The 15,734-nt window shown below is 41.1% G+C and overlaps 1 protein-coding gene across 4 annotated transcripts in view; it reads left to right on the top strand.

Annotated features, from left to right (window-relative positions):
• LYPD6B (LY6/PLAUR domain containing 6B) overlaps positions 1-15,734 on the top strand; it is a 160,546-nt gene that overhangs the window by 127,575 nt on the left and 17,237 nt on the right. Inside the window, exon 4 of one of the 4 annotated variants that reach the window (XM_045559216.1) lies at positions 11,897-11,970. The exons of the other annotated variants lie outside the window; for them this stretch is intronic. The gene's annotated coding sequence lies outside the window, so the exon portion shown is untranslated. The remainder of the gene's footprint in view (positions 1-11,896; positions 11,971-15,734) is intronic. 4 annotated transcript variants of the gene reach the window in all.

Raw genomic sequence — 15,734 nt, 5'->3', positions numbered from 1 at the left:
TTTTTGTTTTGTTTTGGCCTTAGCCTCCAAAAAGGAGACTAAAATGAAGCCCAAAAGAAGTAAGCAAGAGTTGAAATATGAATGAGTCAGAGCAGGTGTTACCTAGACTCTTTTCTTACTAGAAGCTCCCTGAGTTTTATTTGTAGGCAGGAGGCTCTGGGTCTGCAGGTCTCCTGCTGCTGTGAGGCCCAGCCTGGCCTGGTGTCCCCGGGAGCTATGTCCCCATCCTCAGTCTGGGCCTGCTTAGGGCGTCTGGGCGCTGGCTGTGCCACAGGCACACAAAGGGCCTGGAAAGAATCCTGGCCCCATGACTTCAAAGTACATGAAATGATTTTTGTTTTCCGAGTCCTTGGTTGGCCAATTTAATGCACCTGAAAAAGCCCCTCAAAGGGCCTTACCTGCTCTGTGACCTTGCACCAGGCCCTGCACCCCTCTCTGATCCTGTTTCCTCGTCTGCCTATGGCTGGGCTTGGACTAGATCACTGGCTTTTCAGATGTTTTAAGCTATGGAACCCTTTGCCTAAAGGAAATTTTGTGAAATATCCTAAAATCTGATCTATTCTCACTTAAATGGGGATTAAGGACCCAGAGTACCTCCCACTACACTCCAATCCCCTTCCTCTGTTGGAACTCCAGCGGGCCGGTGGGGCCGCCTCCATTGCAGTTTAATAGCAGACTGGCTGAATGCAGGAAGTTGCATTAAACGAAGGCCTGGAAACGCAGGTAATTTTACCTTTGTTAATCCTGAATCCTGGAGACAGCGTACCTTACAAGTTTTAAGTGAACCAACTTAAAATGACTTAATCTATGTTAAGTTTGTAAACACCAATCGTCCTTTTCTTTTCTATGCCCTGTTCTTGTAACCAGAGCCTTTTAGCTCTGCTGTTGTTCAGTGACAGCAGAGGAACCAATGAATCTGGGTGATGAATTCTAACAAGCTCCCTCGATATCTCAGAACTCTGTCAGGCCCTCAGTTTACCCTCTGCCCTCAGATTCCAGAAACCCAGACTCTGCCCCCCACCTTCTACCCCTCAAACCCCTCTACCACACGAGCACCATATCAACTTTTTAAACTCTGTATTGATCCTAGAAGTCTCCTTTGCAAAAGAGTCTCATTGCTTGAATGACCAAAACTCAACTCCTAACTTTCTGAATCCTCCAGGAGGCTTTAATTTTCCTATCAAACCGCCTTCTAATACACATCCATTTCACTAAGTCATTCTCTCCCTGTTCTCTGCCCCCAAGCCTGTGGTCGTACTCTTTGCCCATCTCACTGTATGCTTTTCCCCATGGACACCCTACGTCCTTTTTGTCCCTCACCAATATCCTTTACTGCTCACCCTCTTCTCCCTCCCGTGATACTTAGCGAGAGGCAGCAGGGTGTGGCAGTGAGATTACAGAACAGGGAGAGACGCTAGGGCCACCTTCCTGGAATTCTGCTGCTTATCTGCAAGGTGCCCTTGGCTAAGCCCCTTGACCTCTTTGGTCACAGTTTTCTCATCTATATAATGGGGTTAGTAATATACTCTCTCTCTTACCTGCTTCACCATGTGGTTGTAAGAATCAAAAGAGGTATTGTATGGTGAATGTGCTTTAATTTTAAGCACTCTGTGTATTTTAGTTTTTGTTCTTAAATAATAATAAGGCATTAGCATTAGGTATTATCACTCTCACTTACTGTAGCCTATAGTACTCATTTTAATTCTTAGTTACACTCTGCCTTTTGCTTACTCTAGTCATTTCATGTGTCACCAGTTCTTTAGGTCAAAGGTTGTTTTTTTTTATATTGTAAAACTCCACAGTGGTTGCCATAGTGTTGGCCACACAGTAGGTACTTCATATAGATTTGTTTAACGGAATTTTGGTCTCTGATAACCTCCAAGCACCTGCTATTTGTGGTGTGCTGGCAGCAGAGGTCAGGTATTCATCAGAAGACTGCTTGAAATTCTGGCAATCCTCAGTCCTCCCAAAGCAAGATGGATATTCTCAGGGTTTAAAATGGACGTGGAGGACCTTAACAAGCTGAGTGAATAAGTTGTTTGGGTTAGGTACTCTCCTGAAAATTAATTCAAGTGGAACTCAGTTCTAGGACCAGTTAGAATGAGTCTAGCTGCCAGTCCCTTGAGTCAGCGTATCCTTTCTAAAGCTCTGTGGGTGCTCACCACCAACCAGGAGAAAGTCCCAGCCAGAAAGAACGCTGCCCAGGCTGTCAGAATGATGCCATTATTCACTGAGGGGGCTGCTGCTTTAGAAATAGCAAAACAGCCCTTTGGTGGCTTGAAGAGATTATGTATTTTCACAGTCCACACGACTTTGCATTCAAAGGTTCTTGTATTAAGTTGTGTCCATTATCAGAGTGAATGCTCCTAGCGCTCTAGTAAGTGGATGGCAAATACTTCTTCCTGTAAGTGAAAATTATTTCATTTTGGATCATAGGGAAATATATCACGTTTTAAAGATAACTAGAATACCTTCAGGAAAATAAGGTGAGCATATTGGTATAAACTCCTGTTAGGGAAACAGGGGCATTCTGGGTACTACTTACTACACTGGAGATTTAATTTGCAAAGGGTAAGCTGGTGATCAGTAAAGTTTTATTTTTTTACTTTCCAAGCTTGGCGTATCTACTATACTTATGCTTCTGGAGGAATCACACTTTAGTGGAAGTGTAGAATTTCTGAACCAAGAATGGGGACATAAGAGCTATGGAGTTTGCTGAAAATCGTCAAAGTATGAGACTGCCCAGTTCCAGGTAGACAGAGCCTCAGCCAGGGTGCTTGCTGTTTTCCTCCCCTCCTCTTCCCCACCCCTCCCCTCCCCTCCCCTCCCCTCCCCTCCCCTTCCCCACCCCTCCCCTTCCCCACCCCTCCCCTCCCCTCCCCTCCCCTTCCCCACCCCTCCCCTCCCCTCCCCTCCCCTTCCCCACCCCTCCCCTTCCCCACCCCTCCCCTCCCCTCCCCTTCCCCACCCCTCCCCTCCCCTCCCCTCCCCTTCCCCACCCCTCCCCTCCCCTCCCCTCCCCTTCCCCACCCCTCCCCTCCCCTCCCCTCCCCCACCCCTCCCCTCCCCTCCACTTCTCTTTCCCTTCTCTTTCCCTTCCCCCTTTCCTGAGACATTTATTCTACTTGGCCAATCTATAATGTGTGTAGATTTGTTTTTTGCAGATGTGCTTATTTCTGGGAACATTTCTGCATGGTTTCAGCATAAATAATATGCTTCCCTACCTACTACAAGCTACAAGAATTGCTAGCATTTTAGAAGAATGAATGTAGCAGAGTTAGTAATGCTCCATAATTCACTGTCCCTGTGGCAACTGCCACGTGTTTGCCATTTGTGCCTAGACTACCTTCATCACTATAGTCAAATCACTTTAGGGCATGGACCATGTCTTACTTAAGTTTCTACTTTTAGTTCCTTATATAGTGCACAGTAGGTGCTCAAGAATGCTTATGAAATGGATAAAATAAAAAGATCCATATATGTACCTCTATGTATGTGTGTATGTATACATATATACGTATGTACATATATTTTTCATTTTAAGTTTATTTGATTAATGCTTTCTCTACTAAGAAAAACTCCAAAGGTAAGTTTGGGTTGATGATGCCAAAACATGACATTCCTAGTCCAATGCATAACCTTATGACCTACACGAAAGGAAGCCAGCTACGTGCAGTACACTCACCAGTGTGTGGCCGCGGAGCAGCTGCAGAGCTCTGCCGAGTTTTCTTAGATCTGTCCTTCTGCAGGGCCCAGCAAACCCAGCCTCATAAAGGAACTCTTGCAACAGCTCTCAACTTTCCTACCGTTCCCAAAAAGTATAGAAAGTTAAGTGAAAACCTGAGAAGGCAAAGCTGTATTTTTGTGTACAGCCACCTAGTAGGCCTTTTTAGGTATTAAATTCCTGGGGTTCTGGAATTTTCCTTGAAGGATTTTATAACCAAATTGAGCTTGTTAGAATGTTGATCATTGCTGCAGCTGTTACTTTCCTGATATCAGGAAGCTCAGGATTCAATGTCAGCTTGGTACTTTTCTTCTGCACTTCCACTTCTACCTCTTTCTCTCTCTTTCTAATACAGATTTGCCACCTCTAACTGTTTGGCCTTAAGGTGAGAGACCAGATAAGCATTGCCCTCAAACAGGTACTGAGACTGGCCATGTGGCTTAGAACACTAATAAGTCCCTGTCTTCTCAGCGTTTAAGTGTAGTATGTGATATGCACATCCCTTGTGCAAGCATTTTTTCTTCTTATTAAATTCATCATCCCACAGAGTGCTCCTTAAAAGACAATAAGGAGCACTGCTTATTTGCTTTCTCACCTCCTTTCTGCATTCCACAATACCCAGCAAACCACTGGGCCTCTGCTCTGTGCCGGGGGGCCCATTGCTAGGCATGAAAGCTTACCCCTGCCATCAGGGGGCTTGCGTGTATATAGCGAGAGGGAGACAGGCATCTCCTCCTGCACACGTTTTCTTATTTGCTTCTTCCCACTGAAGGATCTGGCACCACGCCCGACAGTTGCATGGGCTTCTGGGACATTCTGCGATTGAAAGCAAGTTGTTTTTTTTTTTCCAGTGTACCAATTAAAGAAGTCACTGAGGAGAATAATGAGGGTCTGAAGCCCCAAACCAGAACAATCTCACATTAACCTGGCAAAACAGCAGCAGTGTTTGCCATCTGCTGACACACCGCCCACAGAGAGGGAGCAAGCGTTCTAGGCGGTCAGGCCTCCTCCAATCTGGGAACGTATCCTTGATTAGAGTAATTAGAGCTACTCTCTGAGCTGGTTTATAATTGTGTAATCACACTCAGTTCACTGAACTCTGGCTTTGGCTTAGGTGGTTTTAGGGGAAATGCAAGGTTTGGAAAAGGAGGAAAGGAAGAGAGAGAGAGAATTCCAACTGGTTTCCTCCCTAGTCAGTTTGGGGTTGGCAGAAAGGGAGGCAAATGACATCAGGGACCAGGTGTAGGTATCAGGAGGCCGATTTAGAAAATACAGGCACACTTGGTTTTATTGCACTTTGCAGATACTGCATGTTTTACAAATCGAAGGTCCGTGGCAAGGTTTGAACAAGTATAGGAACGATTTTTCCCACAGCATATGCTCACTTCATGTCTCTTGTGTCACATTTTGGTAATTCCCACAGTATTTCAAACTTCTTCATTATAATTATATCTGTTATGGTGATCTGTGATCAGTGATCTTTGATGTTACCACTGTAATTGTTTTGGGGCATCATGAACCACACCTGTGTAAGATGGCAAACTTAACTGATAAAATGTGGGTGTTCTGACTGATTCAGCAATCGATCATTCCCCCATCTCTCTCTCTGTCTCTCTCTTTTTATCTCTCTCTCTCCTTGGGCCTCCCTTTTCCCTGAGACACAACAATATTGAAATTAAGACACTTAATAAGCCAACAGTGGCCTCTAAGGGTTCAAGTGAAAGGAAGAGTCTCACATCTCTCACATTAAATCAAAAGCTAGACGTGCTTAAGCTTAGTGAGGAAGGCATGTGATGTGACTCACTGTATTGAGATGGTTTGGAACTGAACCTGCAATATCTCTGGGGTGTGCCTTTGAGTCCCGTTTGGTTGAGAATCATTGAGATCACAAAGGAAGCATCTGGTAAGTTCGGGAAACTTTTTTTTGTATAAGCCTAGGATTTGAATAATGCACTAAATGAAGTGTATTGCATATATTTAAATATTTATGTACAAATGGCTGTCATTTCTCAGCCTCCTCAGCCATGGTCCCATGACTTGATACGATTGTTGCAAAACTATCATTTTCTATATGCTATAAAGGCTTTGTACAGAAGAAGATGAGAATCACAATAAACCAAACAAAGAAAATGCAGAAGAGACTATTATAAACTAAATATACCCACCATAGCAAAGAAGTTTTGAAGGCAGTATATAATGTAGGGATTAAGATGGAGGGGTTTGCAATTGGACCTGAATTTAAATTCTATCCATGATTCACTAACTTTGTAACCTTGGACAAGGTACTCAACCCCTCTTTAAACTTCAAATTCCTCACCTATAAGGTGGGGATAATAATAATGCCTACCTTGCAAGGGTATTATGAGAATTAAATGAATTAATGGTATTAGATGCCTGACACCTATGAGCCCTCAATAAATGTTAGCTTAAAAAGGAACTTATTCTGCATGGCAACACATAGAGGAAATCATTAGCAAAATATTGGAAAGTGGGATTCCCTGATGGCAGGAACTGAGGGTACACCAATGAACAAAATGAGTCCTGGTAGATACTAGGTGCCTCGTAAATTGTGCTTGGGTAACTAAATAAATGTTTTTATTTTACTTAGAGGGTATAAATTGGATTATTTTATCAAATTATTAAATTAGCAATTAAAATTTGCATTTTAAATGAAGAAAGTATAAGGAAAGAAATAACGGCCAAAGACTTCAAGTGTGGCAAAAGTGAATTTTTAAAACATTTAGCCAGGAAAACAGTAGTCCTTCAATTTCCCATCAGGGACACAGAATTTGGTTCCATTTTCTTCCTTAAGATCAGATAACTTGGTCTTGGACTCCTGGCCTGAAGTGATCCTCCTGCCTGGGCCTCCCAAAGTGCTGGGATTATAGGTATGAGCCACTGGCCTCCCTAAAATCAAGTGACTTGGGGGAGCATGTTTGTAATATTCTAGATTGTTTTTTCCTGGGTACAGCATTCCCAGTTCCTTTTGGTCTCTTATTTGGATAGTATGAAGAAGAGACACTAGAGCAGAGAGACAAACACGTTTGATTTTTAAACTATGTTTTCTGTCATTCTCTTCTAGATCATGAGTTAAACATCCCCCCTTGTGATGGAAAACAGAGACTCAGAGGTGTCAGGTTCTGGAGTCTAAGTGGAGTTCCTGTTTTTTCATTTGTAAATAGGCCCTACCCTGGGTGTCTTCTAAGCTCTCTTGTCAAGCCCAGTGAGGGCTGGTTGGTTCTGGCTTTCTCTGTGTACAATGTCTTTCTCTGTTCTGGTGTTGCAAGCCCTGGAAGGGGGTGGGGAAAGGGATTGCTGTTCTCCACCTAACCCCCAGCCGAAAGTCATTACTCAGACAAGATGTGATGAACAAATATTGCCTTTGGAGGAAGATGTACAAATTTGTCAAAGAAAGGCATGCAGTTCTGGGACCTCCTAGCAACAGGATTATGTAAATCACTCAACTCTAACAAAGTTACGAAAGTCAATAATTTCCATTTGTACCGAAGGTAATTAGTCTAAGGAAAATGGTGACGGAAGCTGTATTCCGTATCTTCTGAGGAGGTAACCCAGAAGACTGGCTCCAGAGAGAGAATTTTAAACATACTCACCCCTAAGATGTTACATGTGGGTAACTAGTATTTATTGAGTTCTTTCTATCTTCCAGGCATTATTCTAAGTGCTTGAGACAAATTAACACTAACTGGAGGGCATTGTTTATTATTATAATATCATTTTTACAGTGAGGAAACTGAGGGTCAATAACTTGCCCAATGTTATGCACCGACTTTTAAGACCTGATTCTACATGTAAGGAAACTGAAACGCTGAGAAATAGCCCAGGTATGGCGAAATATTTAGCTGTTCACTGAGCTAAAGAACAGGAATTTCCCCCCTTGATGTATGTGTACAAGGAACCCTTGCATCCCTTCCTACGGGACAGACGGGGTTATAGTCCCCTCTTACCTAAGAAGACTTCATGCCAGGGGCTAAGAAGTGAGGTTTCTCAGGCCGCCTCCTCTTACCTACTCAACAGCCTAAAATCTGGAATCTCAGAACCTCAAATATAGTCAGGGGAGATGTTGAGCTATTTCTGTTATTTCATAGAGCATAAATGAAATTGTTCATTTAGGGTCATTAAAACACTATGGGCTAATGAGTGTATAAAAATATTTTTTTTACATTTCTCTAAAATTATATTTATCATGTTAATGTAATAATCTAGTTGCATGTGGATCAGACACTTTTTATGGCTATTGCGTGTTTTTAACCTTAAAAATGGGTAATATTATTATCTTCTACATATAGTTTAGATAAATGCTTCTAAACGTGGAATCTGAAGTTTGGATTGAGGACAAGATAGAAATGGACTTTGAGGATGAAAAAATCAGCACCCATTGGCCTATAGCATAAGAGAGAAGTGCTAATAGCCAACAAATCAAGATACTGTGCACTCAAATGCTAAACCTGTTCCGAAGTCAGGCAATGCTTCCTGGCTGTTTATCTTCCTTACCTTCATTCCTAATCTACTCTTACGTTAGACACCTGGGACTGTATTTTTACCAGGATCTCAGGGTTCTTTACCAGTGGAATTTGCAGAATGTCATTAGGAGGGTGAATGTCAGGGACACCCACCCCCAAATGAGGCATTTCAAAGCCAAATGAAAGTGCCATTTTGTACCATCTGCTGTTTGGATTTTCCAAGCCACCAGTCCATTAGAGAGAACTATTGAGCTTTAACTATATATTAGGTGCATAACCATAAACTATAGAGCCAATTGAATTATTTTGTTTTGATTTTTGAATAAGTCATTACATTCATGAGTTACACTCTGAGAAATCTCTTTCTCACTTTTGTCCCCTTGACCTACAGGCCATGACTTTTATTAGTTGCCTTTATATTCTTAGTATATTTATACATATATGAGTAAATACATATAGAGTTTTTTATTCTGTTCCCTCTCTAACACAAAAGGTGACATATAGTATTTGTATGTGTGTGTGTACATGTGTGCATGTGTGTGTGTGTGTGTGTGTATTAATGGGTACTTGGGTTGTCTCCAGTCATTTGCTCTTACAAACAGTGCTGCAGTGAACATCATGGCAATATACCATTGTGCACGTATGCAGGTCTACCTGTAGAAAAAATTTCCCAGAAGTAGGGTTTTTTGGGGTCAAGAGTAAATGCATTTGTAATTTTATTGACATTGCCAAATTGGTCCTCAAGGGTTGTATTCCCACCAGCAATATGCAAAAATGTCTGATGTTCCATGATCTCCTCAAAAGAGAATGTTAGAAAACATTTTCGTCTATCAGATTGGCCAAAATCTAGAAGTTATAAAGTATAACTTTAATTTCCCTTTCTCCTATTGAGAATATGCTCAACTTTTTTCATGCTGTTTAGTGCTCTATTATTTGTTTTCCTATGAAATGTCTATTCATGTTCTTTGCCAGTTTTTCTACTGGATTTCTGATAATTTTCTTATTGATTTCTAGTAGCTGTTTGCATATTAGTAAGATTGTGTATTGTTTTGTCTGTGATGAGAGCTGAAAATATTTTCCCCACGTTGTTATTTGGTTTTTAACTTTGCTTATGATATATTTTGTCATATAGAAGTTATTGTTCAATGTAGTTGGATTTATCAAACTTTAATTTTATACTTTCTAAGTTTTGAATCATAGTTAGAAAAGCCTTTCCCTACTTCAAAGAAGTCACTCATATTTTCTTCTGGCTTTCAAAAAAAAAAAAAACCCATTTTATCATGGAAAACTTTAAACATACACAAATTAGAGAAAATAGTATAATAGACCCCAGGTTATCCAGCTTCAACAATTAGGAATATTTTACCAATCCTGTTTTATTTATTCTCCTACCTATTTTGAGTATATTAAACACAAACTCCAGACATCATATTATTTTCTTCATAAGTACATCTATATATATATCAATAACATGTAAGGGCTTCCAAAAATATACCCTACATATCATTATCATACCAATAATTTCTTAAAATTATCTAATACCATGCTGTGTTCAAATATTCTCTTCTGGTTTTATTATGGTTTTGTTTTTTGTGTATATAGGATAAGGTATGTATCCAACCTTATTTTTTTCCTGGCTACTAGGTTGTGCCAGCTCAACTTCTTAAAGTCTATCCTTACTTCGCTGGTTTGAGAAGCCACTTTTATCATATAACAAATTTCCATATGTATTTGAGTCTATTTTGGGGCTTTCCATTGTGTTCCATTTGTCTGTCTACTCATACGCTAGTACGACACTGTTTTAATTATTGGCACATTAAAGAGTGTTTTAATGTCTATTAAGACTAGTCATTCCTCAAATGAAATAGCAAATTATCTACTGTAACTCACACTATATAAAAATGGCAGAAAATTATCATTTGCAATACAGCCTCCTCAGGTCAGGGAGAGGCCTGGTGATTTAGAACTTGACAGTATAGGATTGGGAGTTGAATGCATGACAGTGAATGTGATCCTGAGGAAAGTGCTAGTAATAACGTCCTGTATAACATAGTACAGGAAAGTAAATAGTAATAACATAAAAGCCTGAAACTCGGGGCAAGTGGGAGGAGGAAGAGGAACCAGCAAAGGAAAGAGGACAATGTTTTGGTGGTAGAAGCGTGTTCCTCCCTTGGAAATAGCTGGGGTCTTCTTCAGCGAAGTCAGAAAGCTCTACGGTAGAGAAGATGGAATGTTTGCCATATGCCAGACTCTGGGAGAGCTCAGAGACACAAAGTGTGCTCCAGAGCACGGGGGCCCAGGTCAAGTGTGTCAAGGAAGCTGTGCCATCCTTCTGCTCTGGGCGGTTCATGGGTCTGGACGGGCAGTAACCCTGAACCCCAAAGGCTGCCTGTGCGCTGGCTTGAGCCTCTGGAGACGTGAGAGTGGATCTCACCGTGTGTTTCCTAGGAAGGTGGATGAGGATGTATCATTCTCAGCCTTCTTCCCAGGATACAGTACTAAATCTACCTAGCAACACGTCTTTCCTGGAAAAGATCCAAGAGAAGTGACTTCTAATACTGAGTTATTATAGGCAAGATGTCTTAAGGGGCCAGGGCAAATCATAACACTTTGTTTTTCTTTGAAATGCTCATGTTTGCTAGACTCTGTCTGCACCTTCGCCAAAGCCCAGAGAGTGATCAGGTGGTCAAAGCGTGGTGAAAGATGGAGAAACCGAATCTGAGATTGCTGTGTTATGACTTCATTCCCCTGCAGACAGCCTTAATTACCTTTGGCACAGCCTGTAACCTCCTCATCCCCAATTTCCTCCTTATACCCTGGAGATGATCACACTGCACTTACCTCACAGGGATGCGGGGAGGATTAATTAGTTTCGGATGGGAAAGTTCTTTGAAGATGAATCATGTAATATAGTGAATGTGCTAAACTGAGGCCTCGCAGCCCTGGAGTTGGGATAATTGCCCCCTGCCCAAACCCAGACTCTCAAGGGTGAAGGGAAATCAGTCTGCCTCAGAGGCAGGGACAGACTTTGCAAGCTGAATGAAAGAATGGAGTCAGCCTTATTCGAGGATTCTTTCCTGAGTACCTATCCTGTGCAAACCGTGATGGGCAGCTGGGAGGGAGTTGGGGGAGGTTACGTAGAAGGGTGAGGAGCCCTGAAGTGCAGGCACTGTGCTTCCTGCTGGAGTGATTATTGACCGTAGCAGAAGACGGTTGCCCAGGTTGTGAGTCTGTGGACTGGACGCTGTCTTTGCCGTCAGTGGGTGTGAGCATCAGTTACAGTGCGCGCCATGCCCGGCCCACCGTGAACGACCTGCAGGGTCATCAGCGCTGCCTCAGGCCTCTCGCCGTCCAGATGCCACCCTCACCGAGCCCCTCAGCCAGGCTTCTCTCTTAAGCACGTTTAGTGAGAAGAATCTTTGCATTCGTTAATAAAAAAGGAATAAAAGAAAGAAGAATCTGTTTTTTGGCCTCTGACTCCTGTTGTTACATGCCACTGTTTTTAAAAGCACATTCAAGGTGTGCTTTATTTTCAACACAAGGTAAAAGGGGCTATTTCAAGCATTATCAAAGAACACTTTGTCTGCCAGTAAGGAGTTTTATGGTCTGGAAATTGGTACAGAATATGGATGAGATCTCAATGTGCATTTCAAGCTGAACTTTTTTTTTTTTTAATTTGTTTTCCTTTGAGGTGTCCTTGAATGAGGGTGGCAAGGAGTAGGAGAAGAGGAGGAGGAGGAGGAAAAGGAAAGAAAATTAAGAAAGGTGGGTATGAGTAAGTTTGGGAAGTGAAGGAAAGAACTTCCCTGGGCACATGTTCCTGAGAACATTGTCCGAGTGGGAAGGTCTGGGATTATGGAAGACGAGAGGTCACTAGAAGAATAACCAGACAGCAGTTCAGGAAGAAGTTCTTAATTTAGATGAGAAGCCCATTGCTAAGTAAGAATCTAGTGTTGTTTCTTGAAATACAAGATCTTAGGAGGGAAATTATGGGGCAAAGCACTATTACATTAATAGAAGATTCCCATTTTCTTTCTTTTTTTTTTTTTGTGGCACACTGGATCCTCAGAGGATTCCCATTTTCAATGAATGTATTGTATTCAAATAAACTTTCATGTCTGTGCAGATATTTATAGGTACTATAATGTAATAAGAAGGTACAGCCCAGAATATACTATAGCCCTAGTGGGCTTCAGTGCTATGTCCATGACGATATGTGTTCATATTTCTCAGCCCTTTTATTGAAGTTCAAGAATCTTGCCCATCTCTCTCTGCTTATTTAATGAGGTGCTTCAGAGGTGATAGAAGCAGAAAAAGCTAAACTTTGGTGGGTCGTGATATTTGCACAAGATTATAAACTATTCTTCAGCCAGATTTATCTTCCAGTATAGTGCTCATTGATATTCTCATTTTCTTACTAAAGTCTTCTGGTTTACCCTGACTGGTTTGTAGCATAAGTCCAATTGTTAGTTTCCTATAACTTTTACTAGTAAAGAGGCTACTGTTTATTCACTGCAGCTGTCCCTGCACTAGCTCTGCTATAACTACAAGCCATGATGCTTTGGTCCAGAGTGGCTCGTTTCCTGGTGTTTCAAGGCCGGATTCAAGGCTCAGTCAGGGACCTGGAAGAACCAGATGGTATAATCAAACTGGTGTTATTTGAGAGAGTTAGTAATAAAGGGCTGTTCAGTATGGTGTGGGCTAGATTCAGGAACAGTGCCAGACTCCAGGGTTAGCAACAGAGAGGAGCCATTTCCACCATGTTGTATCATAGGCCTAAAGGACCAGAGGAGAAAATGGTTACCAAAATCCAGGAGTTGGTAGCTGTGGAGTGGGCCAACTGGCAGGAGCTGCGGGACATGATGACAACCTGACAGGGAGGGAGTCAGGGGAATAAATGCCTAGCCTCACTGTCTTTATACCTTGTAGTCTGTGAGCACCGGCTATTGGCCAAGCCAAACTGGAAGCCAGTGGAAAGGAACCATGCAACGAGTGGTCTTTATAGCTCAGCTTCCTGGGGTGCAATGTAAGGTGGAGAGGGCTGGAGGGTGGGTCTGGAGGGGCAGAGAGTGAAACGAAGCAGAGTTCCCTTTCCTTCCACTAACTGGGATAGCTTGGGAAGAGTGTGTGATTGTAGTCTGTTTTAGGCCCAACATAGTGTGTGTTGAACCACATGCAAATGCAGCAGGCCATTGTTGGGCAGAACTCCAATTGCTGAAAATGGAGTTCTCATGATCTCCACTTGGGTAACTTAAAAGAGTGTTAAAAGATTGTTAAAAGATTTAAAAGATTTTTCACTTAAGTGTATAATAAAAATGGAAATGACAATTCTGTTGGTAGAAAATATGAAAAAAAAAATATATTTTTTAAAGTGCCAGTGCCTACAAGTGTGTGAGGTCTATAATCATGTTGGGACCTTCAACCCATCTCCAAGCATGGACTAGAACTTCCCCACCTAACCCATTGCTAAGCAAGGAAGGACAGCCTGTGGCCACAAACAAGCTTTTTTCAGGCTAGACACTAACTCATGGGCTGGAGTAGATATGGAAAGGTTTTGTGAATGAGAAATATTTCACTGGGTCTTCAAAGTAGGATGGGAAGGAAATATAACACATACTTGAAGCAATGAAACAATGATACCTGTGAAAGCACAGAGCCTACTGCTTTTTGAAACAAATGCTTTAAGAACAACTGCTGTAAGTATAGGCAAAGAATATAGATTTATCGGAAAGCTGACAAATGGAAGTGCTCTAGTGATGCCTAAATATTGTTCCCACATATATTCTAGAGCAGTTTTCTTCAAATTGGTCTTCAGAGGAATCTTACATCCTGCTGTCTCATATATGCTCAATTATAGAATTTGAGAGGTGAAAATACATAATGTATATTGAATTTCAGTCTTAAATCTTGTCAGCTATTGCATGACCTTGATGATAATGGCCAGTATGGTAAGCCATACAGGAACAATACATCTCTACATTTAGCTTCCTGATTGATTTAATAATTTGACAAAAATGACAGCAAGTAGGGACTTATCATTCGTTGTCCTTTAATTCATAAAACGTCTCTCTGCAAAATGGATATTTAATATCTCTCTTTTACTAATAGAGAAACTGAGTCTCAGAACAATGAAGTAATAGCTAGAGGTGGTAGATGCAGGACAGAGTTAGAATTTGCTCCCAAGCCCAGGTGCCTACAAAGGCCATTTCCCCCCCCATTTTACTAGACAGCATTTATGGTCAACTTTACCCTTGTGGGATCATGAACCATATCATGAACCATTTAGTGTAGTTCTTCGTGTTGCAATTAAAACACTATTTAACATATATAATTTTTCAGTTTTGTCTGGGAATATGAAATTATGCACATATATATCTTTATAGATGTACATTTCGTTCTGCTCCAAGTGGTAATAGTGACAATTTATAGAGCAAGTGACACACTGTAACTTTGTTATATATGCAGAATTTTTTTTTATTAGGATTGCTTTTATAAGCTTGTCAGCTTCCAGAAAGTTCTTTGAATAATCTGTTCTGGATTTTGTGGACTATGCAAAAGTCAGCATGATATTCTTTTGCCATTGTATGTAGTTTACTGTTGTTTTTAACACAGTAAGTGCTGTGTTAAGTTGTATTTAACTCACGCTAGTTTTGAGCCCGAGGCCTTGTGAAGCATATGTAACTCACACGTCTCTTTACCTTGGGAGCTTCGAGAACTATTTTTCAAGTTGCATTTAGCTCTCACACAGAAAACAATAAAAAGTAACAAATTTTCCATTAAATTAGAAATGATCATTTTGTTTTCGAAGTTTTTGTTCCATTTTTGTAATAAAAGACTTTGGCCCCAAGGAAAAAAAAATTTTTTTCTAGTGTGGCAATGTGTTAAATGCCTTTCTATTTCCAAATGATATTCTACAAACATGTTATTTACTTGTATATTATATTTTTATTGTAGAATGAAGAATAGGGTTAGCAGGGGCTTTATAAACAATGGTCGATGACATAAAACTCTAGAACAGAAGAACGAAGACAGAACAAATGCATAGTAATAATTCTACATCCTACGGTTCTCCCAGTTGCAAGATAACTGTGTGGGTGTGTAGGTGCTGAAAGCAGCTGAGATTATTGGCAATACAGCCTCTTAAACAGAGTTCTAGGAACACTTTACAAATTGGCACATAGTGCTTTAGCAATTAGTTGATTCAGTAAGATGGATGTGTATATGTTTATATGCATATATACACATATCAATATATACATACACACATGTACAGAGAGATTCAAATGAGAAACTCATCTGTACGAACACTTTATTTTTATGGTAATTTTTCTATATCAGCTGAGGCTGAACTAAGTCAAAAATGCTAGCCGTCACCTTACACACCAAGTGACCCTGAATGCTAAATTTCCTCATTGCGTTCTGAATGCCATGTATTAGAGAGTGCATTCTTGGCATGGTACACTCCTCCACTCAACAAATGCAGAGTAATGGATCCTTAGCCAGCTGTCAGACTTTTCAGCCTCGATTTC

Source organism: Lemur catta, chromosome 8, assembly GCF_020740605.2.
Source record: "Lemur catta isolate mLemCat1 chromosome 8, mLemCat1.pri, whole genome shotgun sequence".
Taxonomy (NCBI): domain Eukaryota; kingdom Metazoa; phylum Chordata; class Mammalia; order Primates; family Lemuridae; genus Lemur; species Lemur catta.
Note: the sequence above shows the minus strand (reverse complement) of the source record. Positions and strands in the feature narration are given on the sequence as shown.